We start from the raw sequence: 17139 nt of genomic DNA, 5'->3' as shown, positions 1-17139 counted from the left end.
ATAGGCAAATGTTTGAGTATAATGAACATTTTGGTTTTATTCTATAAACTTCTGACAACATTTCTACAAAATTCCCCCCAAAAAATATTGACATTAAAGAGTATTTTCATTAAGTTATGTAGAGATGAAGATTGAAGAAAAATCCAGACTGGTCTCTTAATTTTTTCCAGAGCTGTATAGTCAGATAAGTTATATAAACAAAAGATATTAAGTTGGCTCAAATGTCGGCAGTTCTCTTGACACTTAAGAGTTTTAGTTTTTAGCCTTAAAACTAAAAAAAAAAATTGAAAACTGTTGCATTAACATTTTGAGTCGTCTTAACTTTTTTAATTTTGCAGTGTATGATTATTTGGGGAGGATGGATAGAGTTACAGTAGGTAGTGAGTTGGTGGCTTGAGTCAGGTGAGAGTTAATAGAAGGGAAATTGGACTGGGGACAGATACTTTAAAACCCAAACAATTCATTTACAAAAAGACAAAACATTTAATAAAAATAGACACATTTTTAAGTGAACAGTTTATTTTAAATGCTAACAGAGCCAATATTGGGGAGGATTACATTTTAACATAAGGTGCCAAACTCCACATATACATTGAGAAAGTTGCGATTTTCTTATTTTTTTTTACGTTTAATCTTTATTGAACATGTTGAAAATAATACAAACAAAATCAAACGAATGAGCATTAAAAAAGGAAAGAAAGAAATTAAAAGTATTACTGGTTATAATGAGGAAGTTAGGATTTGAAGGAGAGGGGCAGCGATTTTATTGAATAGCCGTTTTAAGGGTTAGCATTCTACCATGTATTCCATTGGTCATTGTAAACCTTCTGCATGATAGCACACTTTGTAAATCTGACAGTACACTAGACTGGTATTGATAATTAATTAATACCAGTCTAGTTAATAAACCATAATAAAATCATGTTAAGTGAATGATATTCCCCCAAAATGTTGTATTTAGCCAAGAATATACAATATTCCAGTGCCTACCATGTGAAGTTTTTGATGTAATTTGACACACAAGACGGTTGACTTCTTATAAATTGTCAAATCTAAAGAAAAATTGAGATTACAAAATAGAAAAACCTATAGAAGAGATATATGAATATAGATATATATATTTAAGAACATAGAATGGTATTCCCCCATAAGCATTACATGTCTGTACCATGATGAAACTGATCTATTTGTTTTGTTTCTTGCACTGGACCTTTTGTTTGATGTGTCATATACTGTACCGTCCTGCCGACAGTGAGACAACAATAAATATGTTGAATTAAGTGCTGTGTTGTTGTCGTTTTTATGTTTTAAATATCACACTAACGGGATATGTTTTAATATGCCTACAGATTTATTGCAACACTGTTTATTCAGAAGCCTTTAGTCTAATTAAAGGTGGAGTCAGAGATTCTTGAGAACGCTTGTTGTCAAATTCACTTTTTGTCAAATAAATTCTTTGTTAATACACAGCCCAGGCTCTATAAATGGGCATGTTGCTAGCATCATATCAGTGGGTCCCCTTTGTTTACATACCTGTTTACAGAGCCTAGGCTATCAACACTTGACTTATTTTTAGACGCTATCTGTCTGTCCAAGTATGTTTCTTATCCTCCTACAGTACACACCGTTATGGTGTCCCTTTACTGCACACTGGATTTTCAAAGTTAAAGCCCCCAGACTGAGTTTAGCAGGTGGATCTAATTTAAGGTGGATTTTCAAAATAAAAGCCCCAATGTAACAGGATCTCTACAGCAGACTTCTGTAGTGCTAAACTATGTATAGACACGTGTAAGGCCGTTAAGTTGGTCTGTTCTGTGCTACTGTAGAAACATGGCGGTGCAATTGTTTTATACACTTATACATCATTATTGTACTCTAATTAAAACATACTTCTGAATATAATAGTGCATTTGTACCAAGTCTGTTCTAACAATTGTGAATAAATTCTACACACTGTGTCTTTAATTGGGGGGGGGGGGTTAAGGGGTTAAGGGTAAATTAAGTGGGAGCTAATCCCTCTTGTCAGCTACTGAATTTGCTGTCAACACTTTTACCTCTAACACCACCCTCTCTGTTTTAAAGAAAGTCCCTGTCTCTCTCTATATGTCTCTCTTTCCCTCTCTCTCTCTCTCTCTCTCTCTCTTTCTCTGTCTCTCTCTCCCTCACACTCTATCTCTCTACGTCTCTCTGTCTCTCTCTCTGTGTGTCTCTCTCTCTGTCTCTCTATCGCTCTCTCTCCCTCTTTCTCTCTCTCTGTCCCTCTCCCCCTCTCTTTCTATGTTTCTCTCTCCCTCCCTCTCCCCCTCTCTCTCTCTCCCCCCTCTCTCTCTCCAACTCTCTCCCCCCCTCTCTCTCTCTCTACCGCTCTCTCTCTCCCTCCCTCTCTCTCTCTCTCTCTCTCTCTCTCTCTCTTTCTCCCTCTCTCTCCCCCCCTCTCTCTCTCTCTCCCCCTCTCCCCCCCCCTCTCTCTCTCTCCCCCTCTCTCCCCCCCCCTCTCTCTCTCTCTCTCTGTCATCTCATGTGTCCCCTCAAGACTCTCTGGCACCAGTAGCAGGTGTCTTGGCCCCTGTGTGTCAGTGTCTTAAATGAAGTTGCGTCACCGAATCTTCTGCAAAAAAAAATCTTCTTCCAAAACATTCTGAACAGAGTCTCTAGTTTAGTGTACAGTTAAGAGATTACTTTATTGACATAGCATTAGCAAGTCTAAAATTGTCTGTGATTTGTGCATTTGGGCATTTAGGATTAAGCGCCGTATTCAGTTTGATGATTGATTGGTGCGCGAAATACAGTAGTACTTCAGTCTTGTTCAACCGTTTTCCTAAAATATTGCACAAATGACCTCACCCTGTTTGTTAGTTTTGCCCCTGGTTGGTTTGTGTTGGTGTTAGCTGCTAACATTAGCTTAACACACAGAAACAGGTGGAGCAGCACACACACACACACACACACACACACACACACACACACACACACACACACACACACGTTAGTCTCAGCCCATTTGAGCTCTACTCCTGTCTCCTATGAGTTTGTCACTTTTGACGACCACTTTACTCTGCGCTCTAAATTTGCCTCTTTAGTACTGAAGCCCTGCTGGCCTCCTCTCAACCCCCCTCACAAGCCTCAGATTCCCTCCTAACCCCATTCCACATACACACACACACACACACATTCCTGTACTTCTATCTTTGTGAGGACACTCTTTGACATAATGAATTCCCTATAGCCTCTTACACTAACCCTAACTATCAAAACTAAATGCCTAAACCCAACCCTTACACTAACCCTAACATAAACCTTATCCTAACCTGAACCTTAAAAAAACAAGTGTTAACCCTCAAAAAGACCCTTGAAGAAGTGAGGACCACACACACACACACACTCACATACCCTCAACACACACACACACTCACACACACACACACACACACCCTGCCTGTGTGTAAATGTGTGTGTCAGCTCGGCCAGAGTTAGGGAGCGTCCGGTAACCAAGCCATGACTGGCAGCCACACACTATCCTAGCTGTTTTAGCTTTTAGCATTTGGACCATTCACAACTATTGGATCAATACAAATCAACCTGGTGTGGGATTTTTAAGCCTACTGGGGTAAAGGCGAAGCAGGTAAGGAGGGGGACATTTTGATTTAAGTGTTCAGTTGGTATAAAGCTGTGTGCTGTGTTGACAGTGCAGCTCCATGGGCCTGTTTTGCATGTGCTCACAACCTGCATGATCCAGTTAAGCAACAGATATTTCACTGTTGTTGCACAAATGTACAAATGCTCACCCACACTGTTAAAATTAAAAAATTAGCAAAATTCATATTTTCAATGCAAACCGACTTCAGAACTTATCATTCATTTGTAATTTAACGAAGAATTCCCCCAAAAAAATTAAATTGTGCCAACTTATTTTTCAGGTTCAGAAAGTTTTTCAGTCCGTTTCAAGATTTGGACCGACTTGGTTTTGTTTGTTATCTGTATAAAAAGAGAATTAGTTGGAACAACTGTTTATTGTTTTGGAATTTCTAGTATGTTGAACTCGAAACATCCTTTGATTTATATTACTTATAATGATAAGTTATCTCAACAGAAGACAATAAATAGGTTCATCTATCTACAGTATCTGTATCTATCTATCTATCTATCTATCTATCTATCTATCTATCTATCTATCTATCTATCTATCTATCTATCTATCTATCTATCTATCTATCTATCTATCTATCTATCTATCTATCTATCTATCTATCTATCCATCCATCTATCTATCCATTCATCCATCTATATGTATCAGTGTCATGGTGTGGGGCTGTGAAGCTGTTGCAATGGACTAAAAATCTGTTACATCCGTTTGGGATTTTTAAAGTGTAGAACTAGAAGTGAGTTATCCTTCAGCAGGGTGAGGCAATACTAAACATGAGAGGCTAACTGAGTGGGTGGCAGTGAGTGAGTGGTGTGTGTCTCTGTGTGTGATGCTATCTATCTATCTATCTATCTATCTATCTATCTATCTATCTATCTATCTATCTATCTATCTATCTATCTATCTATCTATCTATCTATCTATCTATCTATCTATCTATCTATCTATCTATCTATCTATCTATCTACAGTATCTGTCTATCCATCTACATAACTATCTATCTATCTATCTATCTATCTATCTATCTATCTATCTATCTATCTATCTATCTATCTATCTATCTATCTATCTATCTATCTATCTATCTATCTATCTATCTATCTATCTCTCTCTCTCTCTCTCTCTCTCTCTGTCTGTCTGTCTATCTATCTATCTATCTATCCATCTCTCTCTCTCCCTGTCTGTCTATCTATCTATCTATCTATCTATCTATCTATCTATCTATCTATCTATCTATCTATCTATCTATCTATCTATCTATCTATCTATCTATCTATCTATCTATCTATCTATCTATCTATCTATCTATCTCTGTCTCTCTCTGTGTCTCTCTGGTTGGCAGACACACAGATCAGGTGACCCACTCCGGTCTAAATCTGTCTCGCTAGTTGAGGAGCTGGTAGAACTGGAGAGGTGGAGGGGTTGGGGAAATCCCAAACTTTAAAAACATGGGGGGAAATGATACATTTTCTTGCTTGATTTTTTTCGAGGTGCAAGCAGCGGCTCCATTATTGTTATATGTTGTGTGCTTGGGCGAGACACTTCCCCCACCTTGCCTCATGTGACTCTGTATGAATGCTGTATGTTTGAGGTGGTGGTCGGAGGGGCCGTAGGCGCTGAATGGCAGCCACGCTTCCGTCAGTCTGCTCCAGGGCAGCTGTGGCTACTATCATAGTTTACCACCACCGGTATGACTGTGTGTGAATGAATGGAACCTGGAACCCTGTAAAGCGTCTTTGAGTGCCTAGAAAAGCGCTATACGTATAAATCCAATCCATTATTATCAATATATTTCATATTTTCATAGATTTCAGAGCCCCACAGACTTATGTAACGGTTGCAACACTGACTGCACCGCTACTGCTGCTAAATCTGTCCCCAGCTGATATCTGCAGGTGGCTTAAGCAGCGCTGGAATTACACGGTGGGCGGTTTGTTTTAAATGTACCAAGGAGGATTGTGGGTAAGTGTTGGTGTTGGTTTCCCTCTTCTTTCATCTGCTATAGATGAAGGGTTGACCTCCTGTCAAAATAAAGACTGTAAGATCCTATGTGCCCGCTCTGAAAAAAATCCAGTGTTAATACACAGCCTAGGCTCTGTAAACTAATGTATGTACGTATGTTGCTAGCCACGATGGGCCCCCTTTGTTTACGTACCCATTTACAGTACCTAGGCTGTGTATTAACAACATCTTTTTATCAGCATACACAGACAGGTAGCGGATCATGAGGAGATATTCATTGATTTTGACAAAAAGTGATTTTGACAACAAGCGTTCTCCAGAATCACACAACTCAGTAATATTCAATATAAGATAAAGTTCAGCCGTCTGCACTGTTTTGTTAGCAGCCTCTTTGATGATCACAACAAACATAATAATAAGATGAAGACGGAACAAGAAATCATGCAATAAGTGAATAAATAAAATAAGCAAATATACAGGAATAAACATACATACAAAAAACAATAATACCGATTTATAAAAGTTAATGAATCACAGTCCACAGAGTGCTATAGAAAGTCAATCCATCTTCACTGTTTGCGCTGGTAACAGGTGTAAGGATGAACACAGGCCCTGGTTATAAATAGCGGCCATTATTATTCATAGAGACATAAACATCACCAGAGCTGTGTGAGTGTGTGTGTGTGTGTGTGTGTGTGTGTGTGTGTGTGTGTGTGTGTGTGTGTGTGTGTGTGTGTGTGTGTGTGTGTGTGTGTGTGTTTGTGTGAGTGAGAGAGAGAGAGTGTGTGCCATAGGTCAGAGCACTCCACTGCCTTAGCATCAACATCTGTGTGGTGTTTTGTTTTGTGTAAATGCACAGGCTGAATTAGTGCTTCACCTTTATATAAAAATATCACATTTCTGATGTTGCTTTAAAGGGGCAGTGCGAAGATTTTTGAAGCTCAGTTTTCAGAGTAATTATAATAATTATAATACATAATGGCACCTTTCATGGCAATCAGGGACGCCGTACATTCAAAACAAATGCAGTATTAAATCAAAGCAGGTACACAAGAGACAAGAGAGTTAAAAACTGTTCAAATAAAGTGATGGTGATGAGGAAGGGAAGATCAGGAGGGGTACATAGATTTGAAAAGGTGAGTTTTGAGCTTTGATTTGAATATGTAATGTTGAATATATTTGGATATGGAATCCGTGTTGTGGATGTCAGGGGGAGCACTACTAATTTATTTATTTATTCTTAAATGTTGTTGTTGTTGTTGTGTGTGTGGCGTGCCCACTTGTATGCCTATGTGTCCTAAATGTGCTGCACTTTTGACCACACACATTTCCCAACTCTGGGATAATAAAGTATACTTTGACTTTGAAAGAAGTTTCATAGAGTCTATACATGTGGCTCAGGAGGGGCTTTAAATCTAAACAAAAAAAATCACATGACCTCATTGTGACCTCATTGTGACCTCATTGTGACCTCGTTGTGACCTCATTGTGACCTCGTTGTGATGTCATACAGGTTGTTTCGGATTTGGGCTTGAAGACGAAAATGTTAACAGAAAGCCTGTGTTACAAACTTGGAAGAATTTACTTTTTAAAAGACATTGGTATTTATAATTGGTGAGATATGGTCTATTGCACATGTGCCCTTTGTGACAATAAGTTTGAAACCCCTGGTCTACTGAAACACTGGTTGCGTTTCCGAATCGCATACTCTTTCTTTTTTCTATTCTACATACTACATCCGACGATAAAAATAATCTAGTTAGGATGCAGTAGGCATACTATTGGGACATACTTTTACTCTCTTATTTCATCATAACATTGCGCCTTGATCTTGCCTCTTACTATTATATCCGTCGCATCCCCGTTTGTTTTCATATGGAGGCTTCGTCGATGTGACGTCACTTCACGTGCGCACTGGATTGTGGGTCAGAATCGCCCAAATAGGATGCACTTTTCAACACTAACAATCTTGGCCGCATGAAGTAGAACATCCGGGTACTTCTAACCATCCTAAATCTGGCCACAAGAATCGGGACATCCTAAATCTTTTTTCTACATACTACAAAGTAGAAAGTATGCAATTCGGAACGCAACCAGAGTCACATTAACACTCACAAGTTGATTCCTGGGAAATGTAGGATCCAGTGTTGTTGGTTAACTCTAGAGAGTAAAAGTCAGAGTACCTCATCCACTGCTTGGCTTTTGACCAACTCGTTTGGCGATGGTTTGAATGTAACCAACATTCATGTTACGCACTATATCTGTAATGATATTGTGAAAATGTTATGCTTGTTTTGGTCACCGTCCCACTTGGTGCCTCTGCATGTCTCTATCCAAACAATAGGTGGATGGAGACACACAGGAAGTTGGATGAGGTGTTATGCTTGTTTTGGTTACTATTCTTTGCCCAGCAACAGATTAGGTGTGTGTGTGTGTGTGTGTGTGTGTGTGTGTGTGTGTGTGTGTGTGTGTGTGTGTGTGTGTGTGTGTGTGTGTGTGTGTGTGTGTGTGTGTGTGTGTGTGTGTGTGTGAGTGTGTGTGAGAGAGAATCCAGTTTGTTGCTGCGGCTATAAATCCTCTCTCGGTTATGTAACAGAGACACACAGTTAATATGAGGATTCAGAAACAGCTGTTGTTTCATCAACAATAACCAAAGATACACACACACACACACACACACACACACACACACACACACACACACACACACATGCACACACACACACACATGCACACACACACACACACACCTGCTAGGGGAGATTATATGAGGGGATGTACACATGGGTGTTGTACACATTGCTGCTATTTTTTGTTAAGCTCCGATCTTGTACTAAAGTCTGTGTTGTTGATGTGAGTGATGTGATCCATATAAAGATATTTAGACAGTGCAGGAGAACAGGGAAACATTTTTAACTTATCATCATGAAACTTTGCCAGTTGATTACTTACATTTTATGTAACTCATTATGAAAGTTGAGATTTTTGTCTGCTGTATCTCGCCTATAAGAACTATAAATCCGATATGATATCATATAATATACACGTATGACAAGAGACATATTATGGAAGCAAAACATTCAAAAAGTCTCAACATTGACTAGTGCTTTAAAGTATGATTGCAGTCGGGTGCTCCGGTGGCGTAGTGAATAGATAATATTGGCTCCGGCCTTCGTTGCAGTGGTCGTGAGTTCAAATCAGACCCGTGGACCTTTACTGCAGGTCATCCCTCCTCTCTCTCTCTCTGTCTCCCTATTTCAACTCTGTGCTATCCAATAAAGCTTGAAAATGACAAAAATTAAATAAAAATATGATTGCAGTAAATAAATAAACAAGCAGTGATTTGGTGTGAAGGGATTTTTCCCCTCCACTGTCTAGTTAATGGAGAGACACACAGAGATTTATCTGTGGTCAAAGTGTCTCAGTTTAATTTAGCTTTAGGAAACTTGAACCTGAGGCTGCCCTGTCAGCTCATACTCTGGCCCGGGACACTGCCACACACAGGGGGACCGACCAGGGGTGTGTGTGTGAGGGGGTGAGAGGGTGTGTGTGTGTGTGTGTGTGTGTGTGTGTGAGGGGGTGAGAGGGTGTGTGTGAGGGGGTGAGAGGGTGTGTGTGTGTGTGTGTGTGTGTGTGTGTGTGTGTGTGTTTGTGTGCCGCTATTTCCCGACAGTGCTAACACCTCTGCAGTTAAAAAATCTTTTCAAATCCGAGAAGATAATTGTATCACACCTGTGTGTCTGCGGTCACACACACACACACACACACACTTACACTGCGCTGAAAGCTGTGGTATGAGAGAGCGTAATATGTCACTTTATTCTGCTTGTGTCTTTGTAGAGAGTTGATCCTCTGTCACTGCCTCCTGGAGAAGCCTGAGAGATGGCACAGTAAGACACACACACACACACACACACACACACACATAATTTTTGTTTTGTGTCACCCTTTTACATCTGAAAGTGAAATACAAAATGATCGCCTCATTGCTGCTATGTTTCTAATATGTATTATGTGCTGTCAACTCAATAAGAACATACACACAATCACCACTGATATGTGTTGTGATTCAAACATGTCTAAAAAAGTTAAAAAACGTCAAAAAAATTATCTTTAAAAAACGTCTTAACCCCCCCTGACATGTGTTGTGCTCCGTAGCATCCAGAGGGCGCAGCAGCAGCAGCAGCAGAAGAAAACCAGCTGCATGTCCCTGACCATCTCTTCCTCTAGAGAGCTTTCCTCTCTCTCCTCTTCCTCTCTCTCCTCCTCATCCCTCTCCTCCTCATCCCTCTCTCAGAGACACTCAGGACTGGTGCAGCCGCTGTGTGGCAGCCCACAGATGGTGAGTTCATAATTCAAACCAATACGCTCCTCTAGGCATGGGCTGGTATGATATTCTGACTGCATGATTAGTTTTAGTTTAGTTTAGTTTATTTATTTTGATCACATTTATACACAACATTGCATAAGTTAAAAAAAACTATTAAAAAAAAAAGTTGTTATCTTAATTTATACATATTGCTTAAAAGTACTGACCGACACACACACACACACACACACACACACACACACACACACACACACACACCGACTTTGAGATAATGATATAACCTCAAGCAAAAAAAAAACAGATTTCAAAGTATCACGGGATGGGATTTAATTTTTTCTCTTTTGCAAAAAGTTATGATGGAGGAATATTCTCAACGTTAATAAACCGTATGTTAACATTCAACTTTTTCACACCGCGGCATACCTTGATACCGGTTATATTGGCCCTTGTCTACACTCTTCTGATAGACACAATAACTGATTTTTAGTGTGAAGTTACTCTTGGAAACAAAATGAATGACTTCGACATGTATAATTTTCCATTTCCAGACTCAGAGTCCCGTCCAGAGTCAACAGTATTCGGGGAATGGAGTGGCTCCAACTTTTGTCAAGGTGAAACACTCACATATTCTACTTTTGCATGTGTATACACTGCAAAAAAATAAAGGAGAAAAATGTTAAATTTTGGGAAAGTGTGTTGGTTTTAACCTATTCGGGCATAAATTAAAATAAATTATGTTATGATATGAATCGTAACAATCAAATTAACTTTTGGCAAAAATAATCACAATAATATAATTTAAAAAATCGAAATAAAGAAGTGTAAATATGACTCTATCTTCCTAACTAAATCATATATTTCTCTGTGTCTGCATCATGGTCCCCTTTATCAGTGCAGACATCCTCTTTATGTAGAAAAAAAAATTAAAACATTGCTATGCCACACATGGGGGGGGGGGGGGGGCAGGGGGGGGAACTGATGAAAAATAGCTCAAATAACAAAGATTTTGCATACTTTCTGATAATCGATACTGTTTTGCCTTGTACATCCCCAGGTGCTGCATGACGTGTCCACAGTGAACGGTCAGCTGGTGGTTCTAGAATGCAGACTGAGAGGAACTCCTCCTCTGCAGGTCACATGGTTCAGAGAAGACCAACACATACTGGACTCTGATGACTTCAGGATACTGCGCAAGAGTCAGTCTGTGTGTGTGTGTGTGTGTGTGAGGGGGGGAGTGTGTGTGAGCGTGTGGGGGTGTGTGTGTGTGTGTGTGTGTGTGTGTGTGTGTGAGAGCGTGTGTGTGTGTGTGTGTTTAATGCATATCAATTAAGCACGACTGATTTTTATACCTTCAGATTTAAAGGTGGAGTCAGTGATTCTGGAGAACGCTTGTTGTCTAAAATAAATACATTTTTTGTCAAAATCTGTGAATATCTTCTCTGGATCCGCTACCTATCTGTACTGTGTTCTCATTTGTTGACGTACTTTTTGTTTACACACCTGTTTACAGAGTCTAGGCTGTGTATTAACACTGGATATTTCTTCAGTGCACACACAGTACGGACAGGTAGCAGATCATGAGGAGATATTCACTGATTTTGACTAAAAGTGTTTTTGACTTTGATGGTTCTACAGAATAGCGGACTCCACCTTTAAACATGACTCATTATTATTATTTTAGATTTCAGTTAGTGACCAGATTGAACTCAACAATGGCTGATTGATTTTAAAGGTCACATATTATGCTAAATGCACTTTTTAAATGTGTTCTAACATATCCATGGGTCCACAGTGTGCCTAGAGACTGCCAAAATATTTTAAAAAATAACACTCTCCTTTTCTCACAATCCCCCTTTCTGAAACCACCACCCCTCCCCCACCCAATATACTCCAGTCAGAATTTTCCCCTTTTCTGACCTCACAAACTGGAAAGCCAGAAGCTTCCACTGTGCAGCCCACACCCCTATTTCTTATTGGTCCACGGCCCTGACAGACAGAGGGCGAGGCGTATCTGGCTTCGCTTCCGGACAGGGGGCGGGGGCAGCGCAAAGATTGTATATTTACGAGGGGAGCTGCAGCTCTTTTTAAAAAATAGGCCATTGTGAGATTAGCTGAACTTCAGCATAGTACAATAAATTATCTGAAAGTTTTTTTCAGCAAACAATTAAAGAAAAACGTATTAGTGACCACTAAGACCATATAATATGGTGTATAATAGTACCGAAAAGTGTATAATATGGGAGCTTTAACATTCCTTTCAATCTGTTTGGAAAATATAACAATTACAATGCAATACCCTGTGCGCACCACAGGATGGCGCTCCTAACACACAAACTGGCAGGCATTATTCTACACTGAGGGTTGTAATGATAACAGTAAAATAAAGTGGTTCAACTAAGTGTCTGCTGGCTAAACTGTCCAATGTTCATCTCCTTTCCTGATAGTATTTTCAAAGTAAAACATTGTTAAAACATAACAAATCAAAGTAAAACATATTAATTTGCATATCACTAATGTACAATAACTTGCACTTTTGAGCTGCTAAGTGATTCCTTTGGGATGCATGGCAGCCTAGACTTATGTTTGGTGAAATTCCCTTAAAAAATAAATAATAATAACGATTTTCTCTCCTCTTGTTTTCCCAGAGGCCAGCTCAGCGTCAGTGCCAGGTGAGTGAAGAATATTGTTTTTTATAATATAATAAAGATTTCAAAGAAGTGGAGGAGGTTAGTCTTGAGATCAATCTGAAAATTCTCAAGACTGAAAAATAAATATAGAGTATTGTTTATTTTTTCTAACTTTACTCTGATGAATGTTATCTATGTTATGAAATGATTGAGACCCCCAGAAGAGTAGATCCTGTCTAAGATGGACAGAGGTTAATGGGGATCTTAATAAACTAAACAGAACTTAAAATTTTTGATGAATACTGAATATTTTCACCGCTTTACTTGATCTACAAATGTTAGCATATTTCTATAACAATTAGACCAAGTAGAATATTTTAATTTTTAATTTTAATTTTTTTAATATGTTAAGATTTTTTTTTTGGCATTTTCAAGCTTTATTAGACAGTACAGAGTTGAAATGGGGAGACAGAGAGAGGGAGAGTGGGGGTTGACATGCAGTAAAGGTTCATGGGTCGGATTTGAACCCACGACCACTGCAACGAAGGCCGGAGCCAATATGGTACGCGCTCTATCCACTACACCACCGGAGCGCCCCCAAGTAGAATATTTAAGTAGAATATGTTAATCTAATATAAACTGTCTGTGTGTTCCTGTCCAGAGGAGCTGTGTACTCTGGTGATCACAGAAGCTTTCCCTGAAGACTCCGGTCTGTTCAAATGTGTCGTCATCAACCCCTACGGCAAGGTGTCCTGCTCTGCTATACTGGAGGTTTACAATGGTGAGATGTCCCTTTATACACTCTGTGTGTGTGTGTGTGTGTGTGTGTGTGTGTGTGTGTGTGTGTGTGTGTGTGTGTGTGTGTGTGTGTGTGTGTGTATCAAAGTGTCAACAAATTAATATACTGCACTGTATTTTGATGCTATGGCACCATTGTTTTTTAAACGAACAACCCAATAACGCCATTGGAATTTGATTTTGAATGAAATAAGTTACACATAGGTACAAATAGGTATTTCCTACACAAATAATGTTGAGGGCCCTGTGCGTGTGTCCCCAGAAAAAAGTAGACTAAAAAAGGAAAGAAAGTGTTTATCTTAAATTCTACGATAAGGTTTAAAGTTGAGGGGTCATTATTAAAATCATTGGACAACCAGTAAACAATCAAGGCCTCAAAAATGACTACAGTTTTACTTTTTTTATTTTTTTTTTATGATTTTTTGGCATTTTCAAGCTTTGTTAGATAGTACAGAGTTGAAATGGGGAGACTGAGAGAGAGAGAGAGAGAGAGAGAGAGGGGGAGAGAGAGAGAGAGAGAGGGGATGACCTGCAGTAAAGGTCCACGGGTCGGATTTGAACCCGCGACCACCAACTTTCCTTTTTTAATTGAGAGTGACTGTATACTAGGCCTCTGTGTATTTCCTTTCAGACATTGAGGAGCAGTTGGAAGTGGAGGCCATTCGCCAACAGGAAGTGCTTTCTCTGCGACAGGAAAAGGAATCGGTCGCTATGGCGGAGTCTGTTACCATGGCGGAGTCTGTTGCTATGGCAGCGTTCCAGCAGCACAGAGAGATGAGTGAAGACTTTCCCTACGAGCTGCCGGACGCCATGACACTTCCCCCTCCGGAGTGGCCCGACAGCCCGCTAGAGTGAGTACAGAGAGGGTACCAGACGGACAGATAGACAGACATAGAGACAGATGGGCAGATGGACAGACAGACAGACAGGCACAAACAGACAGACAGACAGACAGACAAATAGACAGACAGACAGACAGACAGACAGACAGACAGACAGACAGACAGACAGACAGACAGACAGACAGACAGACAGACAGACAGACTCAGTAACAAACACTCACTCACTCACTCACTCACTCACTCACTCACTCACTCACTCACTCACTCACACACACACACACACACACACACAGACAGGCATGCACAGACAGACAGACAGACAGACAGACAGACAGACAGACAGACAGACAGACAGACAGGCAGACAGACAGACAGACAGACAGACAGACTCAGTAACAAACACTCACTCACTCACTCACTCACACACACACACACACACACACACACACACAGACAGGCATGCACAGACAGACAGACAGACAGACAGACAGACAGGCAGACAGACAGACACAGACAGGCTAGCGGGCACAGACAGACAGACAGACAGACAGACAGACAGACAGACAGACAGGCAGACACACAGACAGACAGACAGACAGACACTCATTCATTCACTCACTCACTCACTCACAGACCCACACACACACACACACACACACACACACACACACACACACACACACACACACACACACACACACACACACACACACACACACACACATATATGGTGATACAAACACTGAAATGTTTAATAGAAAATTATGATTTACAATGAACATAGTTTATTGTATTGTAGGCCTAGTCCGTTTAAGAGTATGCGTTCACTCACACACTAATGTGATCATGTTGACTGCTGTAATGGAGCCTAGACCTAGTGGGTATTTCCTTTTCCAGGAGGAAACATAAAATGAACATTTTAAATTGGTTTTACACTGATGTAGTTCCCCCTTTGTCCACAGGAGGGAGCTGTTGTGTTATTCTCAAACTGTTGAACAAGTCCATCAGAATATATCAGAAAGGCTTTTTTTTTTTTTTTTTACAAATGCCAATATGTGTGTTTGTGTGTGTGTGTGTGTGTGTGTGTGTGTGTGTGCCTGCATGCGTGTGTGTGTGTGTGTGTGTGTGTGTGTGTGTGTGTGTGTTTGTGCGTCCTTTCGTCCGTGCGTGCGTGTGTGTCATATCATCTTCTTTTACAACACATGTGTGTGTAGGCTACAATAAACCATCCTCCTTATAGATGCATACTACCATTACTATTTTGCTAATCAAAATATTAGAGCATAAATCATATCAGAGAAATATCCTATGATGCACAGAGTTGTCATGATGAGTATGAATGAATGAAAGAAAGAATGAACTGAGGCAAATGTCTATTTGTGATATTGGGCTATACAAAAAATAAAAAATAAAAATTTGAATATCATAACTTTAATCATATATCAAATTGTTTTACAACACATGTGTGCATCTAATTAATAACACATATGCCAGCTGATTTTTATTTATCTCTCTCTCCCAATTATCTAATGACCTTATGACAACATTCAAAACTGTGGATCAAAAGTCTAAAATACCATAATGGAAACTAATACTATTTAAACAACCGAAAATGCCATTCTTATCATTACATTCTTATTATGATGATTATTCACTTCTTAGTACTGATTTATCTTTTATTTTTAATTTTTAATTTATTATTTTGTTGTTTATATGTTATACACACACACACACACACACACACACACACACACACACACACACACACAGCCTGTCAACAACAATGTAAAAATATGCAATGACCTCCTGCTTGTTTTTGTCTCGTCCGTTCTGTCTTAAATGTGAACACTTAAATTGTCATGTCCCTCACCTAATGTTGTGTCTTTCACCTGACTTGTCCTGCATCACGTAAAAAAAAAAAGTAAAAAAATAAAATAAAAATAAAAATAATACATATGCCTAATTATGTATAGCTGTGAACTCTATCATTCATTTTCTGCTGGTAAGAATATAGTAGCATAAAGTCTTCTGCTAAAGAAATACGTCAGAGAGAGTTGACAATGTGCTCACCAACCATCTCCTCTAGTGATGATTATCAGCTGGTGGTGACACTGTGCGCGCTCCCGTCTCTTTCTCTCTCTCTCTCTCTCTCTCTCTCTCTCTCTCTCTCTCTCTATCTCTCTCTTTCTTTCTCCCTCTCTCTCTCCCTCTCTCTCTCTCAATCTCTCTCTCTCTCTTTCTCCCTCTCCCTTTCTCTCCCCCCTCTCTCTCTTTCTCTCTCTCCCCTCTCTCTTCCTCTCTCTCTCTCTCTCTCTCTCTCTCTCTCTCTCTCTCTGCGCGCTCTCCCTCTCTCTCTGCGCGCGCACCCTGTCACCTGTCGCGGTCCAGCCAGCCTCCAGTCGCTTCACACACCGGCGTCTGGATTTTCCCCTTTTTTGACTCACACTGAGAAATTTCACTTTCATTGACAAAAACACTGAGATTTTTAAAGTGGAACTTTGCACGGGCTTTTCAGCAGGTAAGAAACCGTCTCACTTATTTAAGTGTTACACATTTAACGGCCGCTTTTTCGACTTTAAAATGTCGCTATTTGGAGTTCTTTTAACTGCTATTTTTGTATCTATAAGTTGACGCAAAAGTTTCAACAAACTACTAAACTTTCGCTGTTTAAATCGTGAACGTCATACCTCCTCCCTAAAAGGTCTAAGTATGTTAAGAGCGCCTGGAAAGAGGACTTTAGTCTATTTTTGGGCTTTATGTCATCTGGCTTGCTGCTCTTTCACACACACACTCTCTCTCTCTCTCTCTCTCTCTCTCGAGGCTACATCATTACATATTTGCTGTATCATTTTCTTAACTGTCTATTGAAGCGTTCCAAGAAATGTTGCCACACACACACCTAAAACATATATTATTTTAGTCGTTTGACGTTGTGTA

The 17139-nt window shown here is 39.8% G+C and overlaps 1 pseudogene across 1 annotated transcript in view; it reads left to right on the top strand.

Moving 5' to 3' along the window:
• Nucleotides 1-9487: 9487 nt before the first annotated feature.
• Nucleotides 9488-17139, top strand: part of LOC307256996 (palladin-like) — an 8817-nt pseudogene continuing 1165 nt past the window's right edge. Inside the window, exons 1-6 of the transcript in view lie at nucleotides 9488-9495; nucleotides 9764-9947; nucleotides 10484-10546; nucleotides 10990-11155; nucleotides 13224-13343; nucleotides 13992-14211. The product of the transcript in view is annotated as a palladin-like (transcript). The remainder of the gene's footprint in view (nucleotides 9496-9763; nucleotides 9948-10483; nucleotides 10547-10989; nucleotides 11156-13223; nucleotides 13344-13991; nucleotides 14212-17139) is intronic.

This window comes from Ammodytes marinus (assembly GCF_949987685.1).
Source record: "Ammodytes marinus genome assembly, chromosome: 10".
In the NCBI taxonomy this organism is placed as follows: domain Eukaryota; kingdom Metazoa; phylum Chordata; class Actinopteri; order Uranoscopiformes; family Ammodytidae; genus Ammodytes; species Ammodytes marinus.
This window is presented reverse-complemented; position numbering and strand designations above follow the sequence as displayed.